The sequence below is a fragment of the Mandrillus leucophaeus genome, unplaced genomic scaffold, assembly GCF_000951045.1.
Source record: "Mandrillus leucophaeus isolate KB7577 unplaced genomic scaffold, Mleu.le_1.0 Scaffold41, whole genome shotgun sequence".
Classification (NCBI taxonomy): domain Eukaryota; kingdom Metazoa; phylum Chordata; class Mammalia; order Primates; family Cercopithecidae; genus Mandrillus; species Mandrillus leucophaeus.
The window spans coordinates 522134-540295 of record NW_012104365.1 but is presented as its reverse complement, the minus strand read 5'-3'; positions in this window follow the sequence as shown (position 1 = coordinate 540295).

Genomic DNA, 18162 nt, shown 5'->3' with positions numbered 1-18162 from the left:
ACACACACACACACACACTGATTGTTCTCTATCCCCAGTTTCAGTTTCATGGTCCATCCTGTCAACCACCCTGTTGCTAACACCCTAAACCCATTGCTGTTTACCCTCTGATCACATGTGTTGGCAGAACCCCAGTCTGGGATGAATCAAGTATGTATCATGCATATACCTGAGTAGCTAAGTTCTGAGGACAAAAGCTCACAACAGGATAACCTGATTTCCCAGCAATTCCTGATCACCAGTATCAACTAAACCATCTGTTTTCAAATCCTTCTTTCCTCAAGTCAACACATTCTCCCTTTGTCTACAAAGATGTGTCAAACTTTCTGTTCTCTCCTCAAACCTCTGACTTCACCATTTCCTACCCTCACCCTTCCCACCTTCTATTGCAGAGAGAAAACAGTCCATGTGCAAGCACCCTGTCACCCGCCTAGCACTGAAAGTTCACCCCGTCAGCATCGGGCTGTCCCTCCCCGGGCTCCACCTGTGCTGCGGATCCTCTGCACTCTGCCCTCTCTGGAGTCTTCTTCTTTGGATAATTCTCCTTTCTGCATATTCAGCCTTTCCCTCCTTTACCCTCAACATTGAAACACTCAGATTGCTTCAGTCTTAAAAAGCAAGGCCAGGCATTGTGGCTCACGCCTGTAACCCCAGCACTTTGGGAGGCTGAGGTAGGCAGATCACCTGAGGTCAGGAGTTTGAGACCAGCCTGACCAATATGATGAAACCCCATCTCTACTAAAAATTCAAAAATTAGCCAGGCGTGGTGGCACATGCCTGTAATCCAAGCTACTCCGGAGGCTGAGACAGGAGAATCGCTTGAACACTGGAGGCAGATGTTGCAGTGAGCCGAAATCACACCATTGCATTCCAGCCTGGGCAACAAGAGCGAAACTCTGTCTCAAAAAAAAAAAAAGAAAGCAAAATCAAACAAAAACCACTTTTCTTGGCTTAACCTCCTCTGGTCCCCACTCCATGTTTCTCCTCCTCCACAGATGAACTCCATGTGAGAGTTCTCTCCTGTTGCAGTTCCTATGGCTTCAAAACAGATTCCCCCCACACTTAGTGGCATTGATTATTGTAATAGTTTCCATGGGTCAAAACTTCAGACAGAGCACAGTAGGGACAGCTCATTTCGGCTCCACCAGGTCTGAGCTTCAGCTGTTTGCTTCAAAAGCTGGGCTGGGATCACCTGAAGGTGTGTTTGCCCACAGGTATGGTGGCTGAAGGTCACTGTCAGCTGGGGCCTCAGTTGCTCCCCACGTGCGCCCCTCCAGGTTGTCCTGGATGACTCTGGGCTTCTTCACAGCAGGACACCTGCATTGCAAGCAAAAATATACTAAAAAAGAGAACCAGAGGTGGTCAAATTCACAGAGACAGAAAATAGAAGGATGGTCGCCAGGGACTGGTTGGAGGTGGAATGGGGAGTTGCTGAATAGGGACAGAGTCAGGTTTGCAAGGTGAAGAGGGTTCTGGAGATAGATGGACAACAGTGGGAATGTGCTTAACTCTACTGCGCTGTACACTTAGAAATGGCTAAGTTGCGTCGGGCCCGGTGGCTCATGCCTGTAATCCCAGCATTTTGGGAGGCCGAGGCGGACGGATCATGAGGTCAGGAGATCAAGACCATCCTGGCTAACGTGGTGAAACCCCGTCTCTACTAAAAATACAAAAAGTCAGGCATGGTGGCGGGCATCTGTAGTCCCAGCTACTCAGGAGGCTGAGGCAGGAGAATGGCATGAACCTGGGAGGCGGAGCTTGCAGTGAGCTGAGAACGCACCACTGCACTCCAGCCTGGGTGACAGAGCGAAACTCTATCTCAAAAAAAAAAGAAAGAAAGAAATGGCTTAGATGGTAAATTTTATGTTCTGTGTATTTTATTGCAACATAGAGCGAGAGAGAGGGAGAATAAAAATGAATATGAATCAGGAAAGCTTATGCTTTTTATGACCCAGCCCCAGGGGTCACAGCAGCAAATCACTGTAAATCACTGTTCTCTGTCGGTCAGAGAAGCCACAGGTGTGCCCAGATTCAAGGATATGGGGGTAGACTCTGCCTCTTGATGGGGAGAGGGAAGGTTCTGGAAGTGCACGTGGAACTGAACATGTTGCTAGTGGCATTCATGAGAAACACAGCCTTCCATTTTGACTTTCCTAATTTCCATTTCCTCAGTTCGCACAAATCTAATTTCTTCCCAGTCTAACTTTTGCTCTTTACCTGTCTAAATTCATAAATGATGCAGGCTGGGCACGGTGGCTCACACCTGTAATCCCAGCACTTTGGGAGGCTAAGGTGGGGGCGGATCACCTGAGGTCAGGAGTTCGAGACCAGCTTGGCCAACATGGTGAAACCCTGTCTCTACTAAAAATACAAAAGTTAGCTGGGCATGGTGGCATGTGCCTGTAATCCCAGCTACTCAGGAGGCCTAGGCAGGAGAATCACTTGAACCTGGGAGGAGGAGGTTGCAGTGAGCTGAGATTGTGCCACTGCACTCCAGCCTGGGTGACAGAGCAAGACTCCATCTCAAAAGAAAAAAAAAGCCAAATGCAGTGGCTCACACCTGTAATCCCAGCACTTTGGGAGGCCAAGGTGGGTGGATCACCTGAGGTCGGGAGCTCGAGACCAGCCTGACCAACATGGAGAAAATCCATCTCTACTAAAAATACAAAATTAGCTGGGCATAGTGGCCCATGCCTGTAATGCCAGCTACTAGGGAAGGTGAGGCAGGAGAATCGCTTGAACCTGGGAGGCAGAGGTTGCGGTGAGCCAAGATTGTACAATTGTACTCCAGCCTGTGCAACAAGAGCGAAACTCTGTTTCAAAAAAAAAAAAAAAAAAAAAACATAAATGATGTATATGTTGATAAATCACATAGATTTGTGTTTGTTTGGTGCATGTTTTAATAAAGAAATGTTCAAGCTGGGTGCAGTGGCTCACACCTGTAATCCCAGCACTCTGGGAGGCTGAGGTGGGTGAATCACTGGGTCAGGAGTTCCAGACCAACCTGGCCAACATGGTGAAACCCCATCTGTACTAAAAATACAAAAAGCCAGACGTGGTAGCAGGTGCCTGTAGTCCCAGCTACTTGGGAGGCTGAGGCAGGAGAACCGTTGAACCCAGGAGGGGGAGATTACAGTGAGCCAAGATTGTGCCACTGCACTCCAGCCTGGGCAATAAGAGCGAAACTCTGTCTCAAAAAAAAAAAAAAAAGGTTCAAATGTATTCAAAAGAAGACAGACTAATATAATGACCCTCTGTTGCCCAACTTCGACAATGATCAATATTTGCAAATCTTGTTTTATCTGTCCCCCTACTCCCACTGGATAATTTTGCAGAGATTTCATCTTTTCCGGCTCCCAGAAGCACTAGACAGAGGTGATCACTCCATTCCTCTTGAAACACTGGCTTCCCTTGGCATCTCCTAATCGCCCTTCCCTTCTCAGACCTTTTCTTTCTCGGCTGGTTTCGGTTATTGTCCTCTCGAAATCTCTAGGTGTAAGAAGACCGCATCACTTGGTGCTACTGTTTTCCTCAGCCACCTGTCTTATGCTCTGGAGAACACTCTGGCCCTCTTTAGTGAAATTAAGTGTCTACTCTTCTACCCAGAAACCCGACTCCTGGATATGTGTCCCAAAGCTGTGTCCTCTGGGTCTGTAGGTGCCTCGTTCAGGCATGAGTCCACATAACCCTGTTTGGGGTAGCAGGGAGTGGAAGGCAGCCTGGGGGTCCACAGTAGTCATCAGGACTGCTCTAGATCTGCCAACTTTCCTCTCCTATTGCCACATGCTAGAACGGAACTTCCCTGCCATGTGGGGTTAGGTGGAGCCAGGTGACTTACCTGGGCATAGAAATGTGTGCAGAAGTGATGTGTATCACTACCACATGAGTCAGGGAGTGCTTTGCTATGCCTTTTTGTCTGGCATAGCAAGCGACAGTAATAGAGAGGGCACCTAGGTCCCTGGGTGATAACAAGAACAGAACCCTCCTGTCGGTCTCCAGTGGTCATACAGTCTGAATGAGAAATGAGCATTTGTGCCTAAACCATTACCGTCTCAGGAATGTATGTTACAGCAGCATAACCTACTCTATCCTGACTGATACAGTGACACATGTAGACCTGGAAGCAATGATGGCACATACAAAGCAATGTGTACAGATCTGAGAAACAGGGCCGGGTGAGGAAAACACAGAATGAGATCTATAAGCATATTATTTATGCCAATTAAAAACAATGTGCCCCTTGGCTGGGAATGGTGGCTTATGCCTATAATCCCAGCACTTTGGGAGGTCAGGGCAGGCAGATTGCTTGAGTCAAGGAGTTCAAGACCAGTCTTGGTGACACGGCGAAACCTCGCCTCTACAAAAAATACAAAAATTAGCTCGGCATGGTGGTGGGTGCCTGTAGTCCTAATGGGGAGGATTGCTTGAGCCTGGGAGGTCCAGGCTGCAGTGAGCTGAGATCACGCCATTGCACTCCAGCCTAGGTGACAGAGTGAGACCCCGTCTCAAAAATAAATAATAAAATCACTGTGCCCCAAACAATGTACATGTTTTTCAATAACACAAAGAGAAAGAATACATCAGACATACTGGAATTGCTGCCTACAGAGAAAGAGAAGTGCAGCTGAGGGGAATAAGTAAATAAATAAAACAAGCACCTTGCACACACCAGTGAACATCTGGCCACAAAATGAGGAAGATAACGATTCCCATCTCCGGAGGTCCTATGAGGGGGAAAAGATCGGTGCTGTGTATCTCCTCCCTGGAGGCATCCAGTAATACCAGTTAGGCCTTTTAAGCATATTCACACAAAGATACATTCTCCCCCCAACACCACACGCACACTAACAGCCTTTTTATAGAAATGGAAGCATGCCAGTGAATACACTACTCAGCCCGTTGCCTGCTTCTCAGCCTATGATGGTGAGGTTGGAAGCTCTGAAGCTTGGGACGGGCTTTGTCACAGACTGAAAAAGAGATCTGGTCTGGGGGAATGAGGCCAAATGCAGATGTACACCCTTGCTCTTTACAGAGTATTAGGAACCTTTGAATTAATTTTGCCTTTTGTTTAAGGTATTTTATATTGTGTTTCTGTTACATATAACAAATAAATCCCAACTAATACATCTGAATGCCCCTTTAATCATATATTCAATTTCCATAAACTTGGGCCTGTTTCTCAGCTTCTGTTTTGTTCCCAGGCTTTGCCTATTCCTGTGCTAGAACTGCACTAGAATGTATTATATGTGTGATATCTGGTAGGGCAACTCCATGGCCATGGCCAACAACCTTCACTGTTGGAATTCCATTTGCTATTCTCGTAGATAATTTATTCTTCCAGATGAACTATAAGATGAGTTTGCCACATTAAAAAGATCAGGGTACACTGGGGTTGCATTAAATTTAGAGTTAACTTGGCCGGGCACGGTGGCCCACGCCTGTAATCCCAGCACTTTGGGAGGCCAAGGTGGGTGGATCACGAGGTCAGGAGATAGAGACCATCCTGGCTAACACAATGAAACCCCGTCTCTACTAAAAATACAAAAAATTAGCTGGGCCGTGGTGGTGGGTGCCTGTAGTCCCAGCTACTCAGGAGGCTGAGGAGGAGAATGGCATGAACCCAGGAGGCGGAGCTTGCAGTGAGCTGAGATTGCGCCACTGCACTCCAGCCTGGGCGACAGAGTGAAAAAAAAAAAAAAATTAGAGTTAACTTAGAGCAGAGGTGTCCAATCTGTTGGTTTCCCTGGACCACACTGGAAGAAGAATTATCTTGGGCCACACATAAAATATACTAGCAATAGCTGGTGCATTAAAAAAAAATCTAATGTTGTAAGATAGTTTATGAATTTGTGTTGGGTCATATTCAAAGCTGTCCTGGGCTGCATGTACATGGCTAATTTTTGCATTTTTTGTAGAGACAGGGTTTTGCCACGTTGGCCAGGCTGGTCTCGAACTCCTGGCCTCAAGCGATCCTTCTGCCTTGGCCTCCAAAAGTGCTGGGATTACAGGCGTGAGTCACCATGCCTCATTTAGGATTTAAAAATGACTGCCTTACACACACGCATGCACACACACACTTGCACACACCCTACACACACTGTTATACACACCCACACTCACACACATTAATACAACAGTGGCCCTTGGCAGAGCCTGTCAAGGTAGAGAATGAGCAGGCAAGTGAAGCTCCCCTTCACCAGGGAAGGTCTTGGATGGTTCCCAAAGGTTAAAAGCTGGGCTTCTGGAACCAAAGCAGGGCTGGAACCCCAGCTCTGCCCCTGAGCTGCTCCCTGACTTCTGGCAAGGGACACCTCTCGGTGCCTCAGTTTCTGCCTTTATAAACAGTGAGATTTTAAAATATAATGTAATGTAGTCTAATATAATATAAATTGTATATAGTTTAATATGTAATATGTAATTCACCTTATACAGGTGTAATTATATGATATGAAATATACTGTGTAAATATAAATATGTAGTAAGGTAAAAGTATAGTGTTATAATATATAATAAAATGTAATGTAGCACAGTATAATATAAATTATATAATTTAATGTATAATATATGAAGGTATGCATCTATAATTATAAAATGATATAAAAGTTATACATTTAAATTGAAGTTATGTAGCCTTAGTCTGTATAATAAAATATAATATATTGTCATGTATTATGATATAAAGTTTATATAACTTAATATATAATATCATATCACTTTGTACATGTATAATTGTAATACATGAATATATAAATATACATATGTAGTAATATAAAAATATTACAATATTAATCTATAAAATATAAACTATATAATTTAATATAAATTATATGCAATTTAATATGTAATATGTTACGTAAGTATAATTACACTATAAAGTATAGAAATACATGTGTAGTAATATAGTATGTTAATTTATATTATGTAACAGAAATAGGATTTAAAGCCTCTTAATTGTTATGAGTATTAAAGTATTTCAACAGGATCTGGCACATAATAAACAGTACATATGAAAATCTTACTGTTACGGTTGTATGATATAAGAATAGCAAGCACTTAAGTAGTACACGTGTGCATGGTAAGTACTCCATCAATGCTTGCTTTTATTATTATAGTTAGACAGTATACGAGTATTAAGAGACTTAGAATGGGGCCTTGGCACTCAGTGTTAAGCTTTTATTATGGCACACCAAGTGAATTTTCTGTGGGGGTTTTCTAAGCTGTACAATCATATAATCCACACGTAATCACAATATTACCTTCTCCTTTCTCATATTTGTGACTTCAATATTTTTGGTCTAATTGTACTAACCATCACTTCCAGAACAAAATTAATAGTGGTAAGAATAGGTACTGTTTTGTTGTTCCTGGCTTCAAGAATATTAAGAATATTGCTGGCTGTTGGATTGATACACGCACAGGCACACACATGAAATGACATCAAAGAAGCATTCTTTTATTACTGTTTTGCCAAGGGCTTTTGTTTAAAAAACAAAACAAAACAGAAAGGGACTCAATGCTCTTAGATGTCTTTCAACCCTATCAAGCTGCCAACGGCATCTTCTCTTTTGACCCATTAACATGGATGGTATGTTGGCAAATTTCGTGATACTCATCCTTTGCATTCTTTGGTAAGCCCTTTCACTCTAGTCTGAATTTTGTTTGCTATGATTTAGAGCTTACTTTGTAAAAAGTGTGTCAAGCATAGGAGAAGGAGACCCAAAGCATCAATATCATTGTAGGAAAATTCAAATGAACAAGAAGCAAAGCTCAATATGGCAGCGTTCTTCTGAATGTTATCGTTGTTGAACTAGCGCTAACAAATGCAATGCTGCAGTGACATGCAAAAGAAAATTCACTGGCATTATTTCAAGAGCAGTGACAGAAATTAATCCTTAAGACTCCAGTGAATTTAAACTCTCACAGTGAAGATCTGGGTTTCAGAAGACATACTGAGTTATCCATGACAAAGCCCTCACTGTGGTCAGATGTGTAGATGAGTTAATTGTATGTCTTTTTATAATTGAAACAAAATGACTTTTTTTTTTTTTGTGAGACAGTCTCGCTCTGTCACCCAGACTGGAGTGCAATGGTGCCATCTTGGCTCACTGCAACCTCTGCCTCCTGTGTTCAAGTGATTCTCCTGCCTCAGCCTCCCGAGTAGCTGGGACTATGGAACTACAGGCGTGTGCCACCAAGTCTGGCTAATTTTTGTATTTGTAGTGAAGACAGGGTTTCACCGTGTTAACCAGGCTGGTGTCAAACTCCTGACCTCAAGTGATCCACCTGCTTCGGCCTCCCAAATGAAAAAAAGTGAAAACTTAAAAGTTTATTTGAGGTATGCAGGTGAAAAACAATTCTTTTTTTTTTCTTCCTGTTTTCATTTTCATTTATTTATTTATTTATTTATTTATTTATTTATTTATTTATTTATTTTTGAGACAGAGTTTTGTGGTGTGGCCCAGGGTGGAAGGCAGTGGCACAATCTGAGCTCGTTGTAACCTCTGCCTCCCAGATTCAAGCGATTCTCCTGCCTCAGCCTCCCGAGTAACTGGGACTATGGAACGACAGGCACGTACCACCATGCCTGGCTAATTTTTGTATTTTTAGTAGAGGCAGGGTTTCGCCATGTTGGCCAGGCTGGTGTCAAACTCCTGGCCTCAAGTGATCTGCCCACCTCAGCCTTCCAAATGAAAATTTAAATATTTATTTGAGGTATGCAGGTGAAAAACCTTTTTTCTTTCTTCTTTTAGACAGACAGACAGAAAAAACTCAGCTTTTATTTTCAACCTACGTACTGCCTTTGTGGAATCAAGTTTCACTGAGACTTGAACATGACTTGAGTTAACTTATATTGTCACAGCTCTCAAAAGAATTCTTGGCCCACACCAAGGATTTCAATGGTTTCTCCACTACTGTTATTCTTCGTAAAAGTAAAAACCTTAAGGCAAATGATAAGCTACTATTACAATTTCAATTTATTGCTGAAACCGCTATAAGAATATTTTAACTTCTATGGGAAGGTAATAGAAATACTTATAGTTATGGATGAAGGCAATTATATAATTCCATATGGGGTAATTTCTCAGTTGTACAATGAGCTATAATTTTATGGGTAAAGGTTTAACACTTTGTTGTCATGTACTGTTGCTGTAAATTGAACCAGGTAAAGCATGTTTAATCCACAGCAACAGTACATGCAGGTAGTCGATGTTTGCATTTCCAATTACTAATTAAGAAAAGTCGTCTTCTCTTTTGTGAAATTTAGCCATTTCTGCATTCAATTCTTGTTCCTAGAAACAAATAAGAATTATTCTAGCTATTCTAATGATAATTCTCTTTTTTGAGAAGATGAATCAACTTTAATATTTCCTTAAAATTTTGCATATCAGCAGTCTGGTTTCTCCCTCACCTTTTACCATTTCTCATTAGCAACTTCTGTTTTTTTGATTGATAGCTTGTTAAGGCCAATCTAAGTGTGATCCGGTACAAAAAGTTTTTTGGTTTGGAATTAAGGATAACATTTTAGCACCAAATTAGCTGAATGAAACTAGATTAAAGGCTCCCCCATACTTTAGGAGGCCAAGACATTTCAATCTCAAGAGCCATCAGAAAAAAAAAAAATTGTCATTCTGAACCCTGCTACTGAAGGCTATAATTGAGACAGAAAGATGAAACTGAGAGGGGGAAATATTGAATAACTACAGATTTACCCAATGCAATGTGATTTTTAGTGATCCTTCCGTTTCAAATTATAAAACCCTAAAGAACACAGTTCAGAATGCCCTCCCTGGCCAGTTCCTACAATTTCCAAGAATCCTGTTTGCTAATGAGCTATAAAATACTAAAGCAAGTACCAATCAGGGGATAAATGATGAGAAAACCCAAAAGCATTCTTAACCTTTGCTCCAGGAACTGTTTGGTAATCCCAACCCTGCACTCAGTTTTCCATTTCTCAACGTCTTTCTCCCCTCAAACTCAATTCAATGGGGACATTCTGTTTCCTTTGAGACAACCTGACCTTGGGGAACAGGGTCGCAATATTTTTTCTTTATTTCTCTCCTTTTGGAAAAAGAGAAGAACCAATTCTTATCGCTGGTTCCTGGATCCTTATTTCTGTTGACTGATGTCAATTTTTCTCAAACTTGACCTTCATCTCTGAAGCAGTGAAGTGTGTATGCGAGGAGGACTGCAGGTAGACGGGGTTCCTAGACTTCCCTTCCTATTATTGCAAAAGCCACCTTGACAAGGCCGTCAATTTCCAGAGAAAAGTGATGGAAATGCCCTCCTATTTCCCCAGTTGGTTCATTTCACATCTCTTCAAGGACTGTTAGCTTTGTGCCAGGCACTGCTTTGGGCTCCACAGATACGGCAGCGCCTTTTATCCCAGATTCTGACATCCGAGCCCTACCCTCCTTCACTCTCCTCTGCATGCAACCCCAAATCCCACCTCCTTCCAGGAAACTGTGTGTCACCAATTTTGGAAACCGAAGATCCTTACAGATGTAAGCCTCTCTAAGCAGCAAGACATGAAAGTCATTAATTACAAAAACACAGTTGTGTCTCTAAGTGTGTGCTGGAAATATGTGGTGTGCCCCAGGGCTTTCCTTGCAGGGGCATCCGCCACCTCAAGCTCCTTTCTATAGCCTTCGCCCTCTTCCCACCCTTTGAGTCTCAGTTCGAAGATTACCCCCTCAGAGACTTCTTCCCTAGCCACACCTTTTAAAATGATACCCCCAAAACCACCACATCACATGAGCTTGCTGTAGATAAACTTTGTGACTGTCTGAATTATCTTAATTATTTATTTGGTTACCTTTGTATTGTCTCACTTCTCCCTCTAGCTTGAGAATGGTTTTCTACCCCATTGACTGCTGTCACCTGGCCACCTAGTACAGGGCTTGGTGGATTGTTGAGTCTCTAATAAATACTGGTTGAAAAGTCTGTGCTATGACAAAGGATGAAGACGTTTGTTCTTAAAATACAAAAAAATTACTCCTAATAAATTTATGCCAAGAAATTACCAGACCATCATGGTGATGAAAGACTAACCCAGAAATTTATGTCAATAATCCCCCTCTCCTCTGCCTCACCAAGCCCCATATAGGTGAAACCCCAATTTGGAAATGTGATTTGCCTCACAGTACAGGGAGGGCCCCCATTTGAACAGAACCAGCCTGTCCTGGGCACAATCACTTTGTTCAGCTTTAGCCCTAAGGAGGCATTCAACAAAGTTGTAGTTGGGAAAAAGATCTCCTAAACAGCGTATTATCTATCATTCAGCAACACCACTGCATTTCTTTCCAATCTTACAATCTTGGGTGGGTTTTTTTTTGAATCAGCGTCTTGGGTTGGGGGTTTTCTCTTTGTCCTAATCCCTCCTCCTCCTGTCTCTGTACGGGGGAGCTGTTTTCTTGTTCCTTCTTTCTTGCCTATTAAACTTTACGCTCCTTAAAACCAAAAAAAAAAAAAAAGGTGGGGGGGTTCTTGGGTTGGAATTTAAAGTTGCAGGAGCCTGGCTACCTGGGTTTTAATCTGGACTCTACTACTTATTAGCTATGTGATCTTGAACCAAGGAGGTTGTTCAACTTTCTTTTTTTCTTTTTCTTTTTCTTTTTTTTTTTTTTTTGAGACAGAGTCTCACTCTGTCACCCAGGCTGGAGTGCAGTGGCGTGATCTTGGCTCACTGCAACCTCTGCCTCCAGGTTGGAGCAATTCTTCTGCCTCAGCCTCCCTAGTAGCTGGGATTACAGGTGTGTGCCACCATGCCCGGCTAATTTTTGTATTTTTAGTACAGACAGGGTTTCGCCATGTTGGCCAGGCTGGTCTTGTGCTGGGATTAGAGGCATGAGTCACCACGCCTGGCCGGTTGTTCAACTTTCTACTTCTTGGTTTCCTCATCTGTAAAGCAAGGATAAAAACATCTTGAGTTATTCCCTGTAAAGTGCTTAAATTAGGGACGGTAGGTAGTAGGCTCTCAACAACATAGTTGCTCTTACTATTATCATCATTTTTTTTTTTTAGCCAGGGTCTCACTCTGTTGCCCAGGCTGGAGTACACTGGCTCCATCTTGGCTCACTGCAACCTCCACTTCCTGAATTCAGGTGATCCTCCTGCCTCAGCCTCCTAAGTATCTGGGACTACAGATGCATGCCACCATGCCTAGCTAATTTTTTATTTTTATTTTTTGTAGAAAGATGGGGTTTTGCCATGTTACCCAGGCTGATGTCGAACTCCTGGCCTCAAGTGATCCACCCGCCTTGGCCTCCCAAAATGCTGGGATTACAGGCATGAGCCACTGTGCCTGGCCTACTATCATCATTAACATTGGAAGTTTTGAAAACTTTCATCTGGAAATGTAAGATTTTTCCTTCTCTTTTTCTTTATTTTGCTTTGTTTTATTTTATTTCTGAGATAGGGTCTTGCTCTGTTGCCCAGGCTGGAGTACAGTGGTGCAATGGTAGCTCATTGCAGCCTTGAATTCCTGGCTTCAAGGGATCCTACCACCTTTGCCTTCTAAGTACTGGGATTACAGGTATAAGCCACTGCGCCTGGCCCCTTGTTTGTAAGCTTTTGCTTAAAATAGCCAACACATAGAAAATGAGAATAGTGCAATGGACCTCCACGTACTGATCACCCTGTTTTAACAAGCATCACCTGGTGGCCAATCTTGTTTCACTTCCATCCTCCTATCAGTGATGTGCTGGAGTCAACTGGCACTGTCTGCTCAGAGCTGACTGTGCACATCTCTTCCCAACTCCATATCCAATGGCATACTGCTGGGAGTTTGAAATCAATCATAGTGGGGGATTTACACCATGGAAATTGGCAAACACTAACATCAAGTCTCCCCATGGTCCCCCATTTGCCACAGGAGAGCCTCTGGCAAAACAATTTCCAGCACGTCTCCAACTCCTGCCTTCACTCCACTACATGACTTTGGAACATCATATTATTTTGTTTCAGTGGGTATGTCTGAAAGATAAGAACTCTTGAAAATCATGATACTCCTATCACACGTGAAGAAGTTAACACTAGTTTTCTTAGTATTGTCAAATATCCAGCCATTGTTTAAATTTATCTGATGATTTCATACTTTTTAAAAAATAGTTGGTTTGTTCAAATCGGAAGGTTTATAATATGGGGAAGCAATCAGCAAAATCTGGAATATGGAAAACTCTAGAGGACAAACAATTCAGTTTCTACAACAATGGAATCGTATAAGGGGCAAGAAAAAGAGAAGAGAAGAGGTAACCCACAGATTACACGGGATTTAGGAGATGAATCAACCAAATGTAACATAGGGACCCTACGCAAGTGGTAGTCTCTTGTATTTTCTTCTTCTTCTTCTTTTTTTTTTTTTTTTTTTTTCTTTTTTTTTTTTCTTCTTCTTCTTCTTTTTTTGACAGAGTCTTCTTCTTTTTTTTTGGTGAGATGGAGTCTCGCTCTGTCACCCAGGCTGGATGGAGTGCAGTGGCACGATCTTGGCTCACTGCAACCTCTGCCTCTTGGGTTCAAGGGATTCTCCTACCTCAGGCTCCTGAGTAGCTGGGATTACAGGCACATGCCACCACACCTGGCTAATTTTTGTATTTTTAGTAGAGATGGGCTTTTACCATGTTGGTCAGACTGGTCTCGAACTCCTGACTCATGATCCGCCCACCTCAGCCTCCCAAAGTGCTGGGATTACAGGCGTGAGTCACTGCACCCAGCCTGTATTTTCTCCTTAAAGCTTTATTGTTTTACCTTTCACATGCTATTGATTAAAAAAAAATTTTCTTTTTAAGAGACAGGGTCTTGCCATGTTGCCCAGGCTGGTCTCTAACTCCTTGACTCAGGCAGTCCTCCCACCTTAGCCTCCCAAAGTGCTGGGATTATAGTCATAAGCCCCTGTGGCCAGCCTGCTATTGATTTTTTAAAATATTATTATTATTTTAGGGATGGGGTCTTGTTGTTGTTGCATAGGCTGGAGTACAGTGGCACAATCATACCTCACTGCAGCCTCAAACTTCTAGGCTCCAGTGATCCTCCTGCCTCAGCCTCCCAAGTAGCTAGGACTGCAGGCATGTACACCATGCCTAGGCTGGTATTGATTTTTACAAGTTAATCTTATAAATCTGTACTTTGTACTTTACTAAATCCTCTCACTTTTTAGTAATTATTTCTCTGTGGATTTTTGGAGGGGAGTGTTATAATGCTTAATAATCACCTGTAATTTTTTTTTTTCAGCAGGGTCTTACTCAGTCATGAGGCTGGAGTGCAGTGGCATGAACATGGCTCACTGCAGCCTCGGCTTCCCGGGCTCAAGTCATCTGCCCACCTCAGCCTCCCAAGTAGCTGGAACTACAGGCATGTGCCACCACACCTGGCTAATTTTTAAAATTTTTATTAGAGACAAGGTCTTGCTTTGTTCCCCAGGCTGGTCTTGAACTCCTGGCCTCAAGCAATCCTCCTGTGTCTGCCTCCCAACGTGTTGGGATTACAGGTATGAGCCACTGCACCTGGCAAAAAGATAGTTTTGCCTCTCCCCTTCCAATTCTAGGTCTCTCATTGCTTTCTTTTGTCTAATTGAATTGGCTTATTCATCTAATAAGAGCGTGATGATGTGAGGCATCCTTGTCTTTCTTGTTTCTTATTCCTGACATTAGTGGAAAAGCTTTTAGAAGTTCCTCATTAAGGCCGGGCGCGGTGGCTCAAGCCTGTAATCCCAGCACTTTGGGAGGCCAAGACGGGTGGATCACGAGGTCAGGAGATCGAGACCATCCTGGCTAACATGGTGAAACCCCGTCTCTACTAAAAAATACAAAAAAACTAGCCGGGCGAGGTGGCGGGCACCTGTAGTCCCAGTTACTTGGGAGGCTGAGGCAGTAGAATGGTGTGAACCTGGTAGGCGGAGCTTGCAGTGAGCTGAGATCCGGCCACAGCACTCCAGCCTGGGCGACAGAGCAAGACTCCATCTCAAAAAAAAAAAAAAAAAAAAGAAGTTCCTCATTAATTAAAATGTTGACTTTTGGAGATTTTATTTATATACATGATATATACTGTACTAAGTATATTACATATAGATATGTGGGATATATAGAAAGAGTCTTTATATCCGAAAAGCATCCATTACAATTTTATTGGATTTCTAAAATATGAATCAGTATTAAATTTTGGCAAATATTACTGTATTTGTTCATATTGAACAAACCTTGAATTCCTAGAATAAATCTTACCAGGCATGATGTATTTTTTTAAATGTAATATGGAATTATGTTTGCTTATATTTTAAAATATTTACTTTGATATAAGTGAAATTAATCTGTAATTTTATTTTTGGGTGCAGTCTTTGGCATGTTTTGGAATCAATGGTACACTTTATAAAAACAATTTTGAGGTTTTCCTTTTATTATGTTATGGTCTGGCATAACGTAAGTAGCATTGGGATTATTTGACTTTTAGAGGTTTAATAGAATTCCCCTGTGAAACCATCTGGGCCTGGTGCCTTTTTCCTTTTCCTCATTTAAAAAAAAAAAAAGAAAATGTAATACATGTACTAAAAAGTTCCACATACTAAGTGTACAGCCCAGTGAATTTTCTCAAATGGAATACATTTGTTTAACCAGCATTTAGATCAAGAATAGAAACTTGCTAGCACCCCAGAAGTTTCCCTCATGTTTCCTTCTTGTCATTAGCTTCCCATCCCAGCGAGAGTCTGGAGCCTTTCCATTGTGGAGGCCTCTCACTGTGCTTTGTGTTTTTCTATGGTAACTGGTCGGCTTAGATTTATGATGTCTCTGCTGGGGTCAATTTTGGTGAAAAGTACTTTTTTCGATGATTATCTATTTCATCTAGGCTTTCTAATTTATTTACATAGAATTATGTAAATTGTTCTCTTATGATTTGAAAAGGTTTATTCCCCCCTAATATCTTCCCTAAGCCTTAAAACTACAGGCATTGGATATGTTTTTCTCAGATGTTCCATCAAGTTGCATACTACAGGAAATTATAAATCCCTCTCGGTCGGGCACAGTGGCTCACGCCTGTAATCCCAGCACTTTGGGAGGCCAAGGTGGGTGGATCACCTGAGGTCAGGAGTTTGAGACCAGACTGACCAATATAGTGAAACCTCATCTCTACTAAAAATACAGAATTAGCTGGGCGTGGTGGCGCATGCCTGTAATTCCAGCTCCGTAGGAGGCTGAGGCAGAAGAATCGCTTGAATTCAGGAGGTGGAGGTTGCAGTGAGTGAAGATGGTGCCATTGCACTCCAGCCTGGGCAACAAGAGCAAAACTCCATCTCAAAAATAAAAAAAATAAAATAAATCCCTCCTATGTGTGTGTGCGTAATAGTGTTATTGAAAAGATACCGCCAGGTGCAATGGCTCACGCCTGGAATCCCAGTCCTTTGGGAGGCTGAGGTGGGTGGATCACTTGAGGTCAGGAATTTGAGACCGTCCTGGCCAACATGGTAAAACCCCATCTCTACCAAAAATACAAAAAAGTAGCTGGGCGTGGTGGTGGTGGGCTTCTGTCATCTCAGCTACCCTGGAGGCTGAGGCAGAAGAATTGCTTGAACGAGGGAGGCGGAGGTTGCAATGTGCTAAGATCACGCCACTGCATTCCAGCCTGGCTGACAGAGTGAGACTCTGTCTAAAAAAAAGAGAAAAGGAAGGAAGGAAGGAAGGAAGGGAGGGAGGGAGGCAGACAGGGAAAGGAGGGAAGGAGGGAGGGATACTTTTCTGTTACTTTTACTTTCTAAGTACACATACATAGCTGGGTATCTATGTGTATTTCACATGGTGAAAAGTGAATAAAGAGGCCTCTATGAAAGACTGACAAAAAGAGGACAAAAGAGATTTGGTTGGGTTGTCTCTTCCCTCTCTCTTCTGCCTTCAGCTGTGCTGTGATACCATCTTGCAACCACGAGAGAGAAGCCAAGAAAATTGGGACGCATTAGTCCTGCCATTGATGAACTGCTGAAATAACAGGAATCACCTACCTCTAGAATTCTTGGTAAGTGGATATAAACTTCTGTTTGTCTGTGCCACTGTGGGTCAGGATTCTGTTACTTGAAGCTGAATGCATTCTTAACTGATACAATAAATAAAATAGGCAAAATGAGAAGACTTGTTGTTCATAGCATATGTGTTTTTTAATGTGGGAAAATTATCCTAGAGATGCAAAGTCCTCCAGCTTTGAAATAAGAACCTGTATAGCAACTACTTAAATTAAGTGCTTATTGCAATGGCCTTTTTAGTGTAACCTTTATTAAAAGCATAATTTGCTTAAATTCTTCACAACGCTTTAGATATCATTTACCTTTTTCACGTGTGAGCTAACTACAGCACAATGGGATAGGACCTGTTGTACAAATGATGGGATGCATTTTAATAGGGCTTTGAAAAGATTAAATGAGATCATCCATATGCAGAGTCTAGAACAGTACCTGGCACATAAAGTCCTCCATAATGTTTGTTACTATTATTATTATTACCTTTGAGACAGAATCTCACTCTGTAACCAGGCTGGAGTGCAGTGGCATGATCTCAGCTCACTGCAACCTCTGCCTCCTGGAGGCAGATTCTCCTTGCCTCCCGATTCTTCTTGCCTCAGCCTCCTGAGTAGCTGGGACTACAGGTACTTGCCACCACACCTGACAAATTTTTAATATTTTTAGTAAAGACGAGGTTTCACCATGTTGGCCAGGATGGTCTCGAACTCCTGACCTCAGGTGATCTGCCCGCCTCAGACTCCCAAAGTGCTAGGATTACAGGTGTGAGCCACTGCACCTGGCCGTTAATTATATTTTAATAACAATTTTAAATAATGATGTTAGCTATTAATACTTGATGGCTGGCTTCTTCTCATCTTTCACATTCTCAGAAGAAAATGTACTACATCAGAGAGGCCCTCCCCAGCTATTCTATCTAAAGTGAAATCCCTCCTCAAATATCTCCGATTCCCCACTGCCCGCATCCTGCTTATTGCTTCAGAGATTTTGTCACCATCTGTAATTCTTTTTATCATTTATTTAGTAAGTGTGTGTCTCCCTCGCTAGAACATGAATCCCACGAGAGCAGAATTCCCACTGGCTGGCATGGATCCCATAGTCTCTATGTATTTATTGAGTGAAAAGATGACCAAAGCCATCCAAGAAAGCGTGATAATAAGAGGATAATA